This window comes from Arvicanthis niloticus, chromosome 3 (genome assembly GCF_011762505.2).
Source record: "Arvicanthis niloticus isolate mArvNil1 chromosome 3, mArvNil1.pat.X, whole genome shotgun sequence".
In the NCBI taxonomy this organism is placed as follows: Eukaryota; Metazoa; Chordata; class Mammalia; order Rodentia; family Muridae; genus Arvicanthis; species Arvicanthis niloticus.
In genome coordinates this window covers 72,127,672-72,144,427 of record NC_047660.1, presented here as the reverse complement: position 1 = coordinate 72,144,427, position 16,756 = coordinate 72,127,672, and the positions used below count along the sequence as shown (strand labels likewise).

The following is a 16,756-nucleotide window of genomic DNA, read 5'->3' as shown; positions in this document are numbered from 1 at the left end:
CAGGGCAACAACAGGACATCTGAGAGGAGTACCAGTGAGGATTTAGTATTGACAGTGTAGCAGAAGCCAGAGGCCTCAAATCAGACCAGTAACTCACTGCAACGGACATTTGCAAGTAAAGACTAAAGTCGTATGGACAAAAGGGTATACTGTGGGACACACAGTGACACACTGCAGCTCCAACGGTGAGATGGGGTTTGTTTTGTTTATTTCTATTTTAGTTTTTATTTTCTTTTGGGGAAGGTCACAAGGGTGGAGGGGAATACACAGGGACAAGGAGATGAGTGGGATTGGGTACATGATGTGAAATTCACGAAGAATCAATACAAAGGTTTTAGAAACTTGACTTTTTTGTGAATATAAAAGATATTTACATGACAATGGTTTTAAAACTAAAAACATTATTTTTTTAATAGTGTGTATGAGAGAGAGAGAGAGAGAGAGAGAGAGAGAGAGAAAGAGAAAGGGAGAGAGTTATAAGTGATTGTGAGCCATCTGGTGTGGGGATCAAGAACTGAACTTGGGTCCTCTGAATATAATAAACGTTATTAATTAATAATAATTTCTGACAGTCTCATATATCCCAGGCTACTCCTCCACATGTATGTGGCTAAGAATAATTTCGAATGTCTGATCCTCCTGCCATTACCTTTCAGATGCTGGGATTACAGGTGAGTGCCAGGATGCTTGGTTCGTATGGTGCTGGGCATTGAACCCCGGGTTTCATGCATACTACGCATCACTATTCTAAAAAAAAAAAAATAGCAAGTGAAAATTATGTTACCGCTAGATGGCGCTATATGGGCGTGTTTTTTTTTTTGTTTTTTGTTTTTTTTTTTGTTTTTTTTAATATAAGCACAAACCACCTATTAAAAAACAGGCTATTGGCAATTTTTTTTTCTTGTTTTTGGTTTTTGTTTTTTTGGTTTTTCCAGACAGGGTTTCTCTGTGTAGCCCTGGCTGTCCTGGAACTCACTCTGTAGACCAGGCTGGCCTCGAACTCAGAAATCCGCCTGCCTCTGCCTCCCAAGTGCTGGGATTAAAGGCGTGCGCCACCACCGCCTGGCAGGACAGGTCTTGTAAAGCAGTCTCTCGAGGGAGCAAAAGCAGTAAGAGGTGCCTTGTACGAGCCTGTAAGTCCAGAACCTGGACTACATAGCAAGGCCTTGTCAAAAGAGAGAAAGGGGAGGCAGGGAGAGAGAGATCTTAGAGTGTCTAAACTTTACCTTAGCACTTCAAATTCTGAAGGAGATAACCAGACGCCTAGACATACTCACATATAAGGGAATGGCTTATAGTGCTGTATATAATTATTACATAAGTATTATAGTGCTATATATAATTATTGCATACATTGGTGTATGCATATGCTACTTGGCAGGCATTTACAAACTCAGAACTAATCTTAAATGACAGAAGGAAATAAAAAAGCAGAGAAACACTCTCTACCTGGGAGACCAACGCCACACCATACCCAGCTGAGAATCAGGTATGTCCCCTCTGTCCCCCTCTGTCCCCCTCTGTCCCCCTCTGTCCCCCTCTGTCCTTCCTGTCCTCTATTACTTTGCTTCAGTCTCGGTCCCAGCCCTGTATCAGACCACTTGCAGGGTCTCTTTCTTCTCCCTCCATTCCCAGTGGACTCCACCACCTCATAGTAGATCCAGCTACCTCCCTCCCACACACTCCTGCCAGCTGCAGGTACCTAGGACCCCCCAACCCTAGGGGCCACACTGGGCTGGGACTCAGTAGGTGACTTCCACCCTCACTGTTCTCCCCACTGCAATCTCTTCAGGCTCAACCCAGAGCTGTAGCTTGAAGGACTGTCCTCCTGCCTACCTTTACTCCTGGGACGCTGTTAAACACTGGAGTAGATACACCATTTCTCCCTCCTGTGGACCCTCTCGGCTACCTTATTCTAGCACATTCCATTCCTTCCCTTTCTGTCAGCTGCTGCCCACCCACCCGCCCCGCGCATCTAAACATAATTTATACGTGGTACCCTCAGTATCTGTACTCTCCCCCCCATGAGCAGGACTAAGAGACCTTGGTTGCCACAGCAAGGTCAAGTGATCTAGGTGGAGTTACCCACCTTGGCTGCTGAACACAGCAGAACTGCCCCTGGGCTTGCCTTGAGACATCTCCGGCCATGACCTGGAACTGACTATGGATTATCCCACCCATCTGAAACCAGGAGGGGTTGTGGGTTGGGTCTTCCCCTTTAAATTGAGAGCTGAACATTAAAGCTTTGGGCCTTGATCAGAGAACTTTGTCTTGGCCTCATCTCTTCTCGCCCTCCTTCCCCCTTCATTCCCAGCCCCCCTTTCAGGTGAATCCAGTTGACTTGTGGCCGCGGGCGGCTACAAGTATCCACATCTAGCGGGGACTTGGGTGGGTGAATCACACTATCCTTTCTGCACCCCATTATAGTCTCTCTATTCCCACCCTCACTGTAGCAACAACATGCCTACAGGTACCCCTCCTCCCACCTCAACCTCATTCACGGAGACTCCAAATCTTGGCTAGGACCCAGGGTTCCCCTATTCCTTTCATCCCTGGCTCTCTAGAAAATTCTTTACCTTCTTGTAACATTCTTGCAAGATAACCTCTTCCCATCACAGCTTCAAATCCCTGAGGACTCCACTTCTAGGTGTGAACAGGATCCCCTCAACTTTTTCTTCTAGTCCACTTTTATTCTTCTCTGTCACTCACTGACATGCTGAAGCACCTCCTACCAGACAACCCACAGCCATCACACTTTCCTAAGATCCAGAGAGGCCAATAATAACCATGGAATGGAAGACCCACCCCCCCCCCAAAAAAAAAACAAGATTAGATGTCAACACCTAGAATCACAAGTATCCCAAGCCCAGACCCCTAGACACAAGAGTAAAATCATAACTGATAACAGCCAAGACAATATGCCTCTACCACAATCCAGTAATCCTACAATTCTAGGCTCAGAGAAATATAATATAGCTGAAGCATAAGATAAGGACTTCAAAACACTAATTATGATTATGTTCAAGGGCCTTAGAGATTATATGAATAAATTCCTTAATAAAGTCTGTGAAAACAGAAAAAAAGTTGAAATGAAATAATAAAACAACCCAAGACATAAAAGAAGAGTTTAACAAAGAAACAGAATCACTAATGAAAACCTAAACTGAAATAAAACAGGAAATGAAAAATGAAAAATTTAAGAAGTCAAACAAACCCCTTAGATAAGCCTCACCAACAGAGCATAAGCCATGAAATAGATATCGCAGACTTTGAAGACAAAGTAGATGATATGGATGCCTTAGTCAAAGAAAATGCTAAATAAATAAATAAATAATCCATGCACAAAACATTCAGGAAATCTGGGATACTATGAAAAGACAAAATCTATGAATAACAAGAATAGAGGAAGAAAAGAAGGAAGAGACACAAGTTAAAGGCACAGAAAAATATTTTCTTTTCTTTTTGTTTTTTTTTTTTGTTTTGTTTTGTTTTGTTTGTTTTGTTTTTTCAAGACAGGGTTTCTCTGTGTAGCCCTGGCTGTCCTGGAACTTACTCTGTAGACCAGGCTGGCCTCGAACTCAGAAATTCGCCTGCCTCTGCCTCCCAAGTGCTCCACCACTGCCCGGCCAGAAAAATATTTTCAACAAAATCATAGAACAAAATTTCCCTAACCTAAAGAAGGAGGTCCTTATCAAGATACAAGAACCATACAGAACACCAAACAGACTGAACCAGCATTCTCCATGACACATAATAAAAACATTAAACATAGAGAACAAAGAAAAAATATAAAAAACTACAAGGGAAAAAAGAACAAATAACATGTAAAGACAGACCTATTAGAGTAATATCTGACTTTTCAATGAAACTATAAAAGCCAGAAAGCTCTGGACAGATGTTCTACAAACTCAAAGAGATGACAGATGCCACCCAGACTACTATACCCAGCAAAACTATCCATCAAAATAGATGGAAAGAAAATCATTGTATGACATAATTTAAGCAGTATCTACTTAAAAATCCAGGTCTATAGAAGGTTCTAGAAGAAAAACAGCAAACTAAAGATGAAATGGAAATTTCTGGTTTCTTTGGAGACTCAGTTGTATCATGTGATGTTTTTCTGGAAACTGTCTTATGAGAGGATATTTTGCTGAGAACAGACACATATTATTTTCTGGAAGCTTCCTGGAAAGGGGGCATGTGATATTTTGCTAGAGTGGATGCTTGAGAGAACACGTAATGTTTTGAAAGGATATGTATAACCCAAAAGACAGTGGATGACGCTGTTGCATTGGTTTTCTTTGCCATTCTTTGTTAGTCTTCATTGGGTTTTGCTGATGCTGGTCTTCACTGATGACACTGTGGCATTGGTTCACCTTGCCTTCCTTGTTGATCATAATTTGTCATGACTTTGTAGAAAGAAATGTACCAAAGAACTTCTCCTGATATTCTGGCAGCTTCTTGCTACTTCCACAGATTTGGGTGGTTGGCAGAACCTCTTGGTTTCTTCTGGACTGAACTGTCAATGCTGACTTATAAGTTGTGCTTGCAAGTGGATCAAACTACCACTGATGATTCATGTGAACTGAACTGCTAATATCCCCACACTGAAGATTGGAATCACCCCAAAGAACTATTTCTAAACAGGTCCACATCCACCTTTGCCCTATTAACCTTTCTTTCCAACTAAATCTGGTGGTGGTGGTGGGCTAGAAGAGAGGTTAAAGAGTTTAAGAACCCTCATTAAAGTAGGTTTTGAAAAATAAAAGCCTACATAAAGAGGTTAACCATACCCAAGAAAACACAGAAATAAATAGTTCCAGACCAGCAAGTCAAAAGATGGGGGGGGGAACCTCATATCTCATCAACAAAATAACATTCATTAATAACTCCCAACATTAATAGTCTCAATTCCCCAATACAAAGACACAAAATAACACACCTTGACATCAAGGATAGACAGTCCATCTCAGTGTAAAAGGATGGAAAAAGATATTCTAAACAGGTGGACCCAATGAACAAGTAGGTATAGCCATTTTAATATCTGACAAAATAGTCTTCAGATCAAAACTAATCTGAAGAGATAGTGAAAGACACTTCATACTCATTGTGGTGGTTTGAATAGGTAGGTATGTCCTCCATAAACTCATGTGTTTGAATGTTTGGCCAATAGGAAGTGGCACTATTAGGAGGTATGGCCTTGGAGGAAGTGTGTGTCACTGTGGAGGCGGACTTTGAGGTCTCCTATGCTCAAGCTATGCCCAGTGTGGCTCAAGGTCTTCTGCTGCCTGTGGATCAAGATGTAGAAGTCTCAGCTCCTTCTCCAGCACCATGTCTGCTTGCATACCATCATGTTTCCATGACAATTATGGGCATCCTCTAAAACTGTAAGCCAGCCCCAGTTAAATGTTTTCCTTTATAAGAGTTGTCATTGGTTATGTTGTCTCTTTGCAGTAATAGAAATCCTAACTAAGACACTTTTGCTTGTTTTGCTGTTTAGTGACCCCAGCTGCATGGTGCACGTGGTAAAGTGTCTTCAGCTGTGTTCCCCTGCTTGTGCTTATAAATACCCAGGATTTCCTTGCAAGGGGGAGACAGTAAACGAGACTTGACTACACACCCTGTCTTGTCTCCATTCTTCAAGTCTCTCCCCCCCACTCTGTCTCTTGCTAGACCTTGACCCGTGGACTGGAGCAGCAGAGCAGTCCGGGACAAAATCTATACTCCACCAAACTGGAAAACCTAAAAAAATAAAATAAAAAATAATAAAAAGGATACATTTCTTGATATATATATAACCTACCAAAGTGAAATTGGGGTCAGATGAGCAGTTTAAACAGATTCAGAACCTTTAGTGATATAGAAGATATTGAAGTAATAAAGTGTCCCAAGCAAAATAAACCAGGTTTCATACAGAATTCTACCAGACAGTCAAAAAAGAATTGATGCTAATATTCCTCAAATTATTCTGCAAAATAGAAACAGGAGGAACATTGCTCAATTCTTTTTAATACCTGATTACCATGATAGCTAACCACACAAAGACCAAACAATAAAAGAAAATTACAGGTCAATTTCTCTTATGAACATAAATGCAAAAATCCTCCAAAAAATATTTCCAAGCCAAATCCAAGAACACATTCAAAAGATCATCTGTCATGGTCAAGCAAGCTTCCTTTCAGATATACAGGGACGGTTCAACAAATGTAAATCAATAAATGTAAACTACCACATAAACAGACTGGAAGACAAAAAACACAGGATCATCTCATTAGATGTAGACCAGGCTGGCCTCGAACTCAGAGATCCACCTGCCTCTGCCTCCCAAGTGCTGGGATCAAAGGCATGTGCAACTACCACCACCCAAAGTTCATTTTATTTTATTTTTATAAAGATTTATTTATGTATGTGAGTATACTGTAGCTTTCTTCAGACACACCAGAAAAGGGTGTCCATTACAGATGGCTGTAAGCCACCATGTGGTTGCTAGGAATCGAATTCAGGATCTCTGGGAGAGCAGTCAGTGTTCTTAACTATTGAGCCATCTCTCCAGTCCCAAAGTTCATTTTAAACAATAGGAATTTTGAATAATCACATTTAGGCAGATGTGACAGAGTCTATAATGTCCATTTGTCTTCTTCAACATTTCTCTTCAGTTTATTTATGGCTTTGGTTGACTCATATTTAAAATTTAGGGACCTCCCACCCCATTCTTGTTCTGCTTTGGTTTTGAAACAGAGTGAGTAACCCAGGCAACTCTCAAATTTATGATCCTCCTGCCTCAGTCTCCTTAATGCTGGGGTTACAGGTATGTGCCACATGTGGCTTTGAATTTTAATTTTCTGCACTATAATTCACACCAAGTTCTCTAATTACTACAAATCTGTGACCTCAGTTGTTCCTCGGTTCATCATAAAATTAGTTACTGAAAATATCATTTAAATGAAGTCACTGCAATTATTTGCAAGCAGAAGTGCTGGCTCATTGGATGCTCCCTTTCCAATCCAGGCCATCTGTTTAGTGTCTGGGCTAAGAAGTCTGGGATTAGGCAGGACGACCTGCCGATGTCGTCCCGTCCTTGCATGAGGACCTTGCTGACCTAGCCATCCTTGCAGGGACTGGCCAGAGGACAGTTAGGAATTAACAGTGTGGCATTGCATCTGGCAATGATTCTGGTGTGGTGTTTGGTAAATTATTTATCCTGTTTCTTTGCCTATAAAATTAAGCTGGTGGCCCAGATGGCCTGTGACTCACAGTCTAATGAGGCAGCAGGGTTGAAATGAGACTGCGTTCAGAGAGATGTTCATCAGAGAGATGTTCAGGGTCTCTTCAGGACAGTGTCTACGGGAGGAACCTCCTGGGCTTGTCACTTAACTTTTCTCCCAGAAGTGTAGTTTAGAGACCAGCATTAACTTCCATTTTCTTCTTTTTTTAAGATTTATGTATGTAGTTTATGTATACAGGCACTTTTGTGTATATATATACATATATATCTGCACACCAGAAGATGGCATAAGACAATCGTGAGTGGCCATGTGGGTGCTGGGAATTGAACTCAGGACCTTTGGCAGAGCAATGAGTGCTCTTAACCACTGAGCCATCTCCAGTGCCTGATTTGTATTTTTTATTGCTATGATCTGGATGCTTGTATCCCTTCCAAAACTGCAGAAACACTACTCTTCAAGGTGATGGGTGGTGAGAAATAGACCTCTGGGTGGTGACTGAGACATGAGATCAAAGCTCTCACAAGTAGAACCTGGAGAACTCATCTGCCTCTTCCTGCCACGTGAGTACACAGCTAGCAGGTGCTGGATGAGAAAGGGGGCCTACAGCAGAGCCAGAACTTTGTTCTGGGGGTTCCCAGACTCTGTAACTGTGAGAAATGAATATTTATCTATAAATTACCAGCTAATGGGTTTATTTGTTTTGTTTTGAGAGATGCCGTAGTAGTCAGTGTTCTCTAGAGAAACAGAACAGGTAGAATTAATCTATACATACGTAGGAAGGGGATTTATTAGCGTGGCTTATAGTCCAGTTAGCCCAACAGTGGCTGCCTCCTAATAGAAAGTTCAGGAATCCAGCAGTTGTTCAGTCCGTGAGGCTGGATGCCCCAGCTCGTCTTCAGTGTCCACCGGAATCCCAAGGAAGTCGGTTTTAACATCAGTGTGGGAACAAACATGCTAGCCAGGGTGAGGGCAAGCAGGGAAAGAGAAGCTTCCTGCTTGCTGCTTGCATGTCCTTTATATAGGCTGCCCCCAGAAAGTGTGACCCAGATTTAAAGTGGGTCTTCTCACCTCAAATGATTCAGTCAAGAAAAATCCCCCGAAGCTGTAAGATGTTGCCTTTTAGTTAATTCCAGGTGTAGTCAAATTAACAACCAAGAATGGGGGCTGGAGAAATGGCTCAGCAGTTAAGAAAACTGACTGTTCTCCCAGAGATCTTGAGTTCAATTCCCAGCAACCACATGATGGCTCATGCCACCTGCAAAGGGGTCTGATGCCCTCTTCTGGCATATAGGTGTACATGCAGACAGTGCACTCATACATACAAAGAGAATACATAAATAAATTAAAATACAAAAAATCAAAGCAAGAATGGTCATCACTGAGGGTGTCACCCTGCTGTTCAGACTGGTCTCAAGTTCGTGGTAGCCACTCAGCCAAGTGCTGGCATTACACCTGTGATTACCATGTCCTGTCTCGAAGTAGACTGAATACACTTTCAGGATGTGTTTAAAGGGACTCCAGACAAGGTATTTTATCCAAAACACCCACCCCACCTCCCGCTAATCCAACATTATTGTTTTTAAATTTGGTCCCCGAAAATGTCACAAATTCTTTATAAAGACATTTTTTAAAATATTCAAAGAAAACCAACCTCAAAAGAACAAAATGCTTGTAGAGCAAGTGAAGTTCAACTGAAAACTTTGGTGAGGTTATAAGCAGACTTCCTGCGGGGCTGGAGAGGCTGGAGAGACTGCACAGCAGTTAAGGGCACTTGCTGCTTTTGCTGGGACCTGAATTTAGTTCCTAACACCAACAAGGTCGTTCATAACTGCCTATAACCTCGATTTCAGGGGATCTGGTGTCCTCTTCTGGCCACTTTCAGGTACTGCAACCATGTGATGCACTAAATGCATTCAGACAAAATAATCAAGATGCATAAGAAAGAGCTTTCCAGGACCAAGATAGCTCAGCAAGTAAAGGTCGCCAAGCCTGATGGATTCAGACAACCCTCCCCCTGCAGCCCACACAGTAGGAGAGAACTGAGTCTTGCAGGTTGTCCTTTGACTTCCATATATCTTCTGTGATACATGTATATTCCCTCATAAGTAAAAAAAAAAAAAAAAAAAAAAAATAGTTAACAATAATTGCCAGGCAGTGGTGGCGCACGCCTTTAATCCCAGCACTTGGGAGGCAGAGGCAGGTGGATTTCTGAGTTCGAGGCCAGCCTGGTCAACAGAGTGAGCTCCAGGACGGCCAGGACTACACAGAGAATCCCTGTCTCAAAACAAAACAACAACAAAAAAAAAAAAAAAAAAAAAACAAAAACAAAAAAAAAACCCAAAAACGATAATTACAGCTGGGTGTGGCGTGCATGTCATAATTCCAGCACGTAGAGACAGAAGGAGAAAGACTGTAAGTTCAAGGCCAATATAGACTATATAATAAAAGCCTGTCTCAAAAGACAACAGTAACAACACAGGCCCAAGGATAAACAAACAAACAAGCAAACACCACTAACATGTTCTCATTTAATGCCTCTGCATGTTCTTTCTGTTCTGGTGTGCCATGCTTGAATGGCCCGTCACAGTTACTATTCAGCCTCATGCAGGTCAAGATTTACTTTGTATTTGTCTAAAAAATGCTTTCCTTCTATTTTTGGCCATCAGGAAATAAGTCTAGGGTCTTAATTTTAGTAACTGCATTTGCAGACATTAATAGTCAGATAGTGTTAAAGTAACATTTTAAAGTGGTGGCCCTCAATCTGCTTGTGTTACAGAGCTGCCATGTTCCTAACTAGGCTAGGCCTGAGGTCACCAGCAGTGGAGGCATGTTCTCCCTACTGCCAACGCTCAATCTGCAGGCTCAGGCGGCCAGAAACACTGGCCCTGCCACCCACAAGGTGCCAGCATGGGAGATGGCTCTGCCAATCTTCCAAGCTGTCTCCACAAGGCTGGGCTGAGCCGAGACCATCCCACCATCCTGCCATCCACTCGGTACTGGGTAGAAAATGAGACTCTAATGTTTAATGATTATCCAATGGCTTTATATGTTTGGTAATGCTCAATAACAAGATGCCCACACAATTAGAAGTGTTAACCAATTAACTAACCTAGAAATAAGTTGTTACCCAGGACTGCTCTCAGTACATGCATGGTCCTCCATGGTGCCTACTACTCTCCCTCCCACTCCTCCTCTTCCTTCTTCCTCCTCTCCTTACTCTTCCCACCTTAGCTCCTCCCAACTTGTGGGGAAAATATGCCACTACAAGATAGCCTAACTTTTTAAGCAATATCTTATATGTGGGAGATTTTCTCTGCCTTGGCCTTGTAACCTGTAAACCACAAGCAGAATTTTCTAAGTCCTTAGAGTCACTCATGTTTACGAACATAAGTATGTTATGAACTATTAATATAAATGTATTATTAAGCTTAGCTTACTTTAATTAGTGACGGGCACTGAGTAGCCTGAAGAAAGGGAACATGCCCATTCTATATAGAGACTGTTTACTAGATACATTGGAACATTATTTGCCTGGTGCTTGAGTAGGGATAATCACAGTTCATTTATTGTTGACTAAAACTGAGACCTGGACAACACATTGTTCTAATTTATCTCATCTGTTTCATTGATTTCTCTGACTCCTCCCCTACTTTGTTTTTTTGTATTGTTTTGGTTCTTTGAAACAGGCCCATGTAGTCCAGGGTAACATATTTATACATTCTGAGGTTTGTCTGAGCTCCCGATTTCTCTGTTTTCACTGCTCTGGGGCTGGGATTACAGGCATGCACCACCACACTGGGCTCTCCTTCTTTAGAATTGTTCTCTGAAGCTTCAGGTGTGCATCCATTAGTTAACTGTCTGTTGGCTGCCACTGTGCTAGGAGAGGATTGTGCTTGAACCCGAGTCACGCAACTAAGACAAAGGCTCAGTGAAAACAGAGATGCTACATCAGAAGCATAAATAAGCTTCCTAGAGATTACACTGGAAGAAACTCCTGATTCTGCCCAGGTATACCTGAGGCTATACCAGTTACCATGCTAGAGGAGAAAGACCAGCGTGTGGGTTGAATGCTTGGTTTAAAGGAGCCCTGGTACACTGTGCAAGGCACTCAGTCCAGCCTGCGTTATTCTAGGATATGGCTCTGTTTATAATCCACCAGAGATTATAGGAAAAACTTAAAAGAAAGTATTCTGAGGGGCTGGAGAGATAACTCATTAGTGAAGATAAGAGCACTGGTTGCTCTTCCAGAGGACTGGAGTTCAATTCCCAGCAACCACACAATGGCTCACAATTGTCTGTAACTCCAGTCTAAGGGGATTTAACACCCTCTTCTGACCTCAGAGGGCACCAGGTATGCACATAGTGCACACACACACACACACACACACACACACACACACACACACACACAAGTCTTCCAGGAAGACAGAGCAGAAAGAGGGGCACAAAGATATTTCCATAGGCCAGGTGGTGGTGGTGCACGCCTTTAATCCCAGCATTTGGGAGGCAGAGGCAGGCGGATTTCTGAGTTCGAGGCCAGCCTGGTGCACAGAGAAACCCTGTCTCGAAAAACCAAAAAAAAAAAAAAAAAAAAAAAAAAAAAAAAAAAAAAAAAAAAAAAAAAAGATGTTTCCATAGCTTCCTCAGGAAAGAAGAGAATCTCAGAAAGGTTGTTTGAAGGGATGTGTCAGGAGAGTTAATAGAGAGAATGGAATTTTTTTTTTTTTTTTTTTTTTGGTTTTCCAAGACAGGGTTTCTCTGTGTAGCTCTGGCTGTCCTGGAACTCACTCTGTAGACCAGGCTGGACTCAGAAATCTGCCTGCCTCTGCCTCCCATGTGCTGGGATTAAAGGTGTGCACCACCACTGCCCCCGGCAAGAACGTAAATTTGGGTGATAGTAGCTAGTACTTAGACAGCACACTGTTCCAAACAGTTAACAGGGGCTGGAGAGATGACGCAGTGGTTGAGAGCACTAGCCGCTCTTCCAGAGATCCTGAGTTCAATTCCCAACACTCATAGCATGGTTCACAACAGTCTATAAAGGGATATGGTGCCCTCTTCTGGCAATCAGGTATACATGCAGCAGACCACTCATACATAAAAGGAAAATAATTAAAAATAAAACCAAATCCAAATAGCGAACAGACATTCACTCAGTTAACATCACGAGGTATTACTACTTCTAGCCCCATTCTACAGAGGAAGCTACCATGGTGCTATTCAAATTTGCCCACAAAAATTTTTTTTTTTTAAAGACATGGACCTTAATCCTATTACTCTATAACTAATGAAATATGACAGAAGTCGGTAGTCTCCATAAACACCACAGCCATCAGAGTGCTGATTCACGTAAGACAGGTAGGAAGTCTGGTTCAACACAACTTGATAGCCGGTGTTGGTTCAGACTTCAAGACTCTGACTCTGGGAAGTTTATTTTAGGGATGTGTACAGTACAATTTGGGGGAAAGTTTTCTGGTGATAATTAAGCCAGTCTCATGTATACAACAAGCTTAAGACATGTTTACACTGAAATTCTTTACAAAGTACATGCGACCTCTTCCATAAAGATGGACTCTATTGACTGAGAAGCACTGTTTAAGATAAGGATCCTGAGGAAGACTGAAATAAACAAGAGTCTGGGGCACAGGGGCTGGGGTAGGTACGATTTAGCCAAACAGATAACACAGAGGTCACTGGGCTGTTAACTGCCTCTGCTCCGTTTGTAAAGTTCATGTGATGTCTTCCCTAAGGTTGGGTTTGATTGACTGACAATGTTCAAGATAAGGGTCTCGGGAGGAAGAGCCTGGGATAAACATGTCTGGGGAGCCAGTTGTGGCTGGGCCTGCAGCGAGCACAGAGGCTCCAGGCTATTATCCATTCTAGCGTTCTGGGTGGAAAACAGGCTACATACATACCTTCCTTTAAAGAGACAACCCTGCATCTTTAAGGTTTCTGTTTCCCGAGTACTAAACTGTGAGTGCAAGGACCTAGTGCCCTCTCCACAGAAGTGACCAGCCGTGACTTGCACCCTCTCTAATGCTTTATCCGCCCTGGGGGAAGCTAGAGGCCTTACCCAGAAACACTGAAGCAGCCACAGGAAGTGATTCCCACAGGAAGAATCGACAACTTTCTGCTAAGAGCCATTTTGGAACTGCAGCCTCCCATGCTCCACCGTGGGAGCAGCCACTTCAGAAAGGTTGCCTGTCCTCAGTGACCTTCAAATGTCCGAAGCTCCAGCTTTGACCCCAGGAGGAAACCTGAGCAACCCACCTGGCTAAGCTTCTTCCAGGTTCTTAACTCCAACTAACCTCAGAGACAGCAATTGTTGGCTATTTTAAGCTATCAAGTTTTGAGGTGAATTATTTTGCAGGGGCATCCACACATTAAGTTGTTTCTAAGCTCACGTGACTCATATGTCACGTTAGATTTCTGAGGTGGCATTAAGACACAGAGACCAGACTCTGACCTCTGCAGATGGAGTTGTGGGTATTAATTCACACGACAAGGGGCAGCCTTTCTCCCATGGGAAATTGGCTGGGACGCTTGAGATTGTTACAGCTGTACTGGGGTTTGTGTCTCTCCTGCAGCCCCTCTTTCTTGAAATCATTTGTTGTTTTTTAACAAAATCTCAAACGTTCAATTTTACCAATAAAGACTTGGGAGCAAGATGCTGGGTTTAAGGCCTGCCAGCTCAGAGAGGCAGAGAAAGCACACAACCAACCCTCTTCCTCATCTGAGGTCTCAAAGAGAAAAACAGGCTCTTTTTTTCTGTGCCTCTGAAAAACTCTTCAAACTCAATGCCCCTCCCTTCTACTTCCTGTGTGTCTCTCTATCCTTCCTCCTGGCTTCCTCTTACTCTCTATGGTTTTTTCCTATGTTCATTCCCTGTCAGCTGGTTGCTTGTTCCCCCTCTTGACCTATGGTTGACTTTATTTAATCTTGTTTAGAATAAACAGGAAGACCTTGGATTAAAGGTGTGTGCCAGGGCTGAGCTGCACCACCACCAGGAACAGGGTTTCCCAGTAAATGACACAATCTCAGGGTTCACAGTGTGATCAAATACCCTTCAACAATTGTTTGCCCAGGTGAGACAGACTGTCCTTTCTGGGCTAACTGTAATCTCTGGAATCCTGTTCCACAGCTAGGGTACTCTAGCAAGTTACAAACTTGAAATATGAATCCAGGTCTGAAGACTCCAGAGTTTCCACACCTGACCTCCATACCATATTACCCAGAAACACTGTGCTCCCTCTGAGGAAATCGACAATGTATTATGCACATATCTGCATCCACCCGCATCCCTGTGTGGCATCTTTTAGACACATGTTAGAACTTAAACCTGACAGTGACTGGGAACTTGTGAAAGCAATTGCACTTCAGAAAAGGCCCAACTGGAAGAGGGTACACTGAAGCAGAGTCAGATAATAGAGAGAATCCAGATGGCAGGGAGAGGTCTTGAACTAAGGCACAGGATAGGAAGGGAGAGACAAGCTCACAGAAAGTTTTCAAGGAGAATTTAAATGATTTTGTACTTAAGTATTCGTGGTGTTGCTATGACAGTGATGGAGGGGTCACTGGCAGGACTTCCAGAACTGTGTGGATTGTAATATCATGGTGGTGAAGACACACACACACACACACACACACACACACACACACACACACGCGCGAGAGAGAGAGTTATAAAAGTTCTACTTTGAGATGGTGCGGCTGAGATGCCTTTGAGACTGTCAAGACACATCTGAAACATGGAACCCCAGCCTCTCTGGGCAGCTGGCAGAGTGGAGCTGAGAAGGGATTTGAAAGTCAGTCTCTAGTGGCCAGTGATGTGACATTGACTCTCCTCCTCAAAGAGATGGAGATGTCTCTCAAAGGAGGACCCAGAAATCCTAACCTTGAGGTGTGGTGGGCGGAGAGAAACCAGAGAAAGGGGAGCCACATGAAGCAGCATCAGAAGAGCTGAGGGAAAGAGGCTCTCAACGGGAAAGTTACTGACGAATCAGAAGTCCATCCATATTGGCCACTGCCATAGCAAGCACCAAAGTCCAGCCCCAGTAGACTTCCTTGTTTAAATCCAGGACACACTTGACATTTAGCGACTGACTAGCAAGATCACTCAGTAGGTAAGAGCGCTTTCCAACAAGCCTGTGGACCCGAGCTCAATCCCTGGAAGCCACATGGTGCAAGGAGAGAACCAGCTCTTGAAAGTTGTCCTCTAGCCGGGAGGTGGTGGCGCATGCCTTTAATCCCAGCACTTGGGAGGCAGAGGCAGGCGGATTTCTGAGTTTGAGGCCAACCTGGTCTACCAAGTGAGTTCCAGGACAGCCAAGGCTAAACAGAGAAACCCTGTCTCGAAAAACCAAAAAAAAAAAAGAAAGTTGTCCTCTGACCTCAGCGCTGTGTACTGTTCCCCCTTCCACCCCCATGCACACAGCAGACAAGAAGTTTAGCAATGACAGGACACGTAATAAATGATTGGTGAATGAGCAAATACTTTCAAATAAGTCACAGGGTAGCGCAGGCTTTTTTCATTTGTGCATTGCATACATAAGTCATGAGACTGCTCAATGCATCCCTTTGACTCATTACATTGCCTCAGATTTTAAAAATAATCTGATGTCTCCCATGATGCTACACATTTTTGCCTCTCCTCTGCAAGAGCTGTTAATTTTCACAATTCAGGGGCTTACAATTCCAGAATATTCCCTATCATTCTAAGATTGAGTTTAGAGTGCAACCTGAGGTGCATCGAGGTCTAGGTTCCAGCAGCCTTCTTCAATGGCACCAACATCTTCCAACTCTGCTGTCCTATCGGCAATTTCCTGTCCATCTGGGAGTCATTACTTCCAAGACCTGCATTCAAGTAAACTAGAATAATGTCAACACTTACCTTTCCTGCTAATTGGCAGTGGTGGGTGGATCCTCTTCTTAAATCAGGCTCAAGTTGCCGATGGAGAAAACCGTGGCAAAGCCATAAAATAATAGGTCACCAATAAAGTTTCAAAGGTCTGAAAACTTTTACTCTGGAAAAAAAATTAACAAAGCTGAATTAATATGGTAATCGTCTTCAAGGCAAAAAGTTTCCCACATGTTTGAATAATTAAGACAATTAGCTGTAAACCAAGCTTTCAAGTCTGTGGTCCTTTATAGTAGGAAGGTTCTGTTGTAAACTGGGTTTATTAGCCAAGGGTGCTCGTTCAAGCAGGGCATAAAGTCTACAGACGATGTCACCTGCTGAGGGCCCCCTTTTGCCCTTGTTTTAATATTCTCAGAGGGGTTGTTTGTTTGTTTTTAAGTGACAGAAGAGCTAACTCGGTTCATCTGGAAGAGCATTGGCCCCTCTTCTTTAGGGACACCTTACCCCTAAGTCTGCCCCTTTGTTGTACCCATTTTCTATTCCGAGTCTTCTCACCTGCTCTGTTCTGCTGTGCTTAGCCCCTTGGTAAAGAGGTTTCCATCCTGACATTTTATGCGTTTCTGCGGTTGTTTCCTGGGTGCTTCACACAGGCTTCGTCTCCGGAGCTCACGCT

General features: G+C 43.1%; 1 long non-coding RNA gene across 1 annotated transcript; it reads right to left on the bottom strand.

The window, feature by feature from the left end:
- Window positions 1–210: 210 nt before the first annotated feature.
- On the bottom strand, window positions 211–16,239 carry LOC143441597 (uncharacterized). The gene is made up of 3 exons (XR_013109158.1): window positions 16,117–16,239; window positions 650–747; window positions 211–392 (listed from the first exon to the last, which is right to left on the bottom strand). It is a non-coding gene; the product is annotated as an uncharacterized LOC143441597 (long non-coding RNA).
- Between the last annotated feature and the right edge of the window lie 517 nt (window positions 16,240–16,756).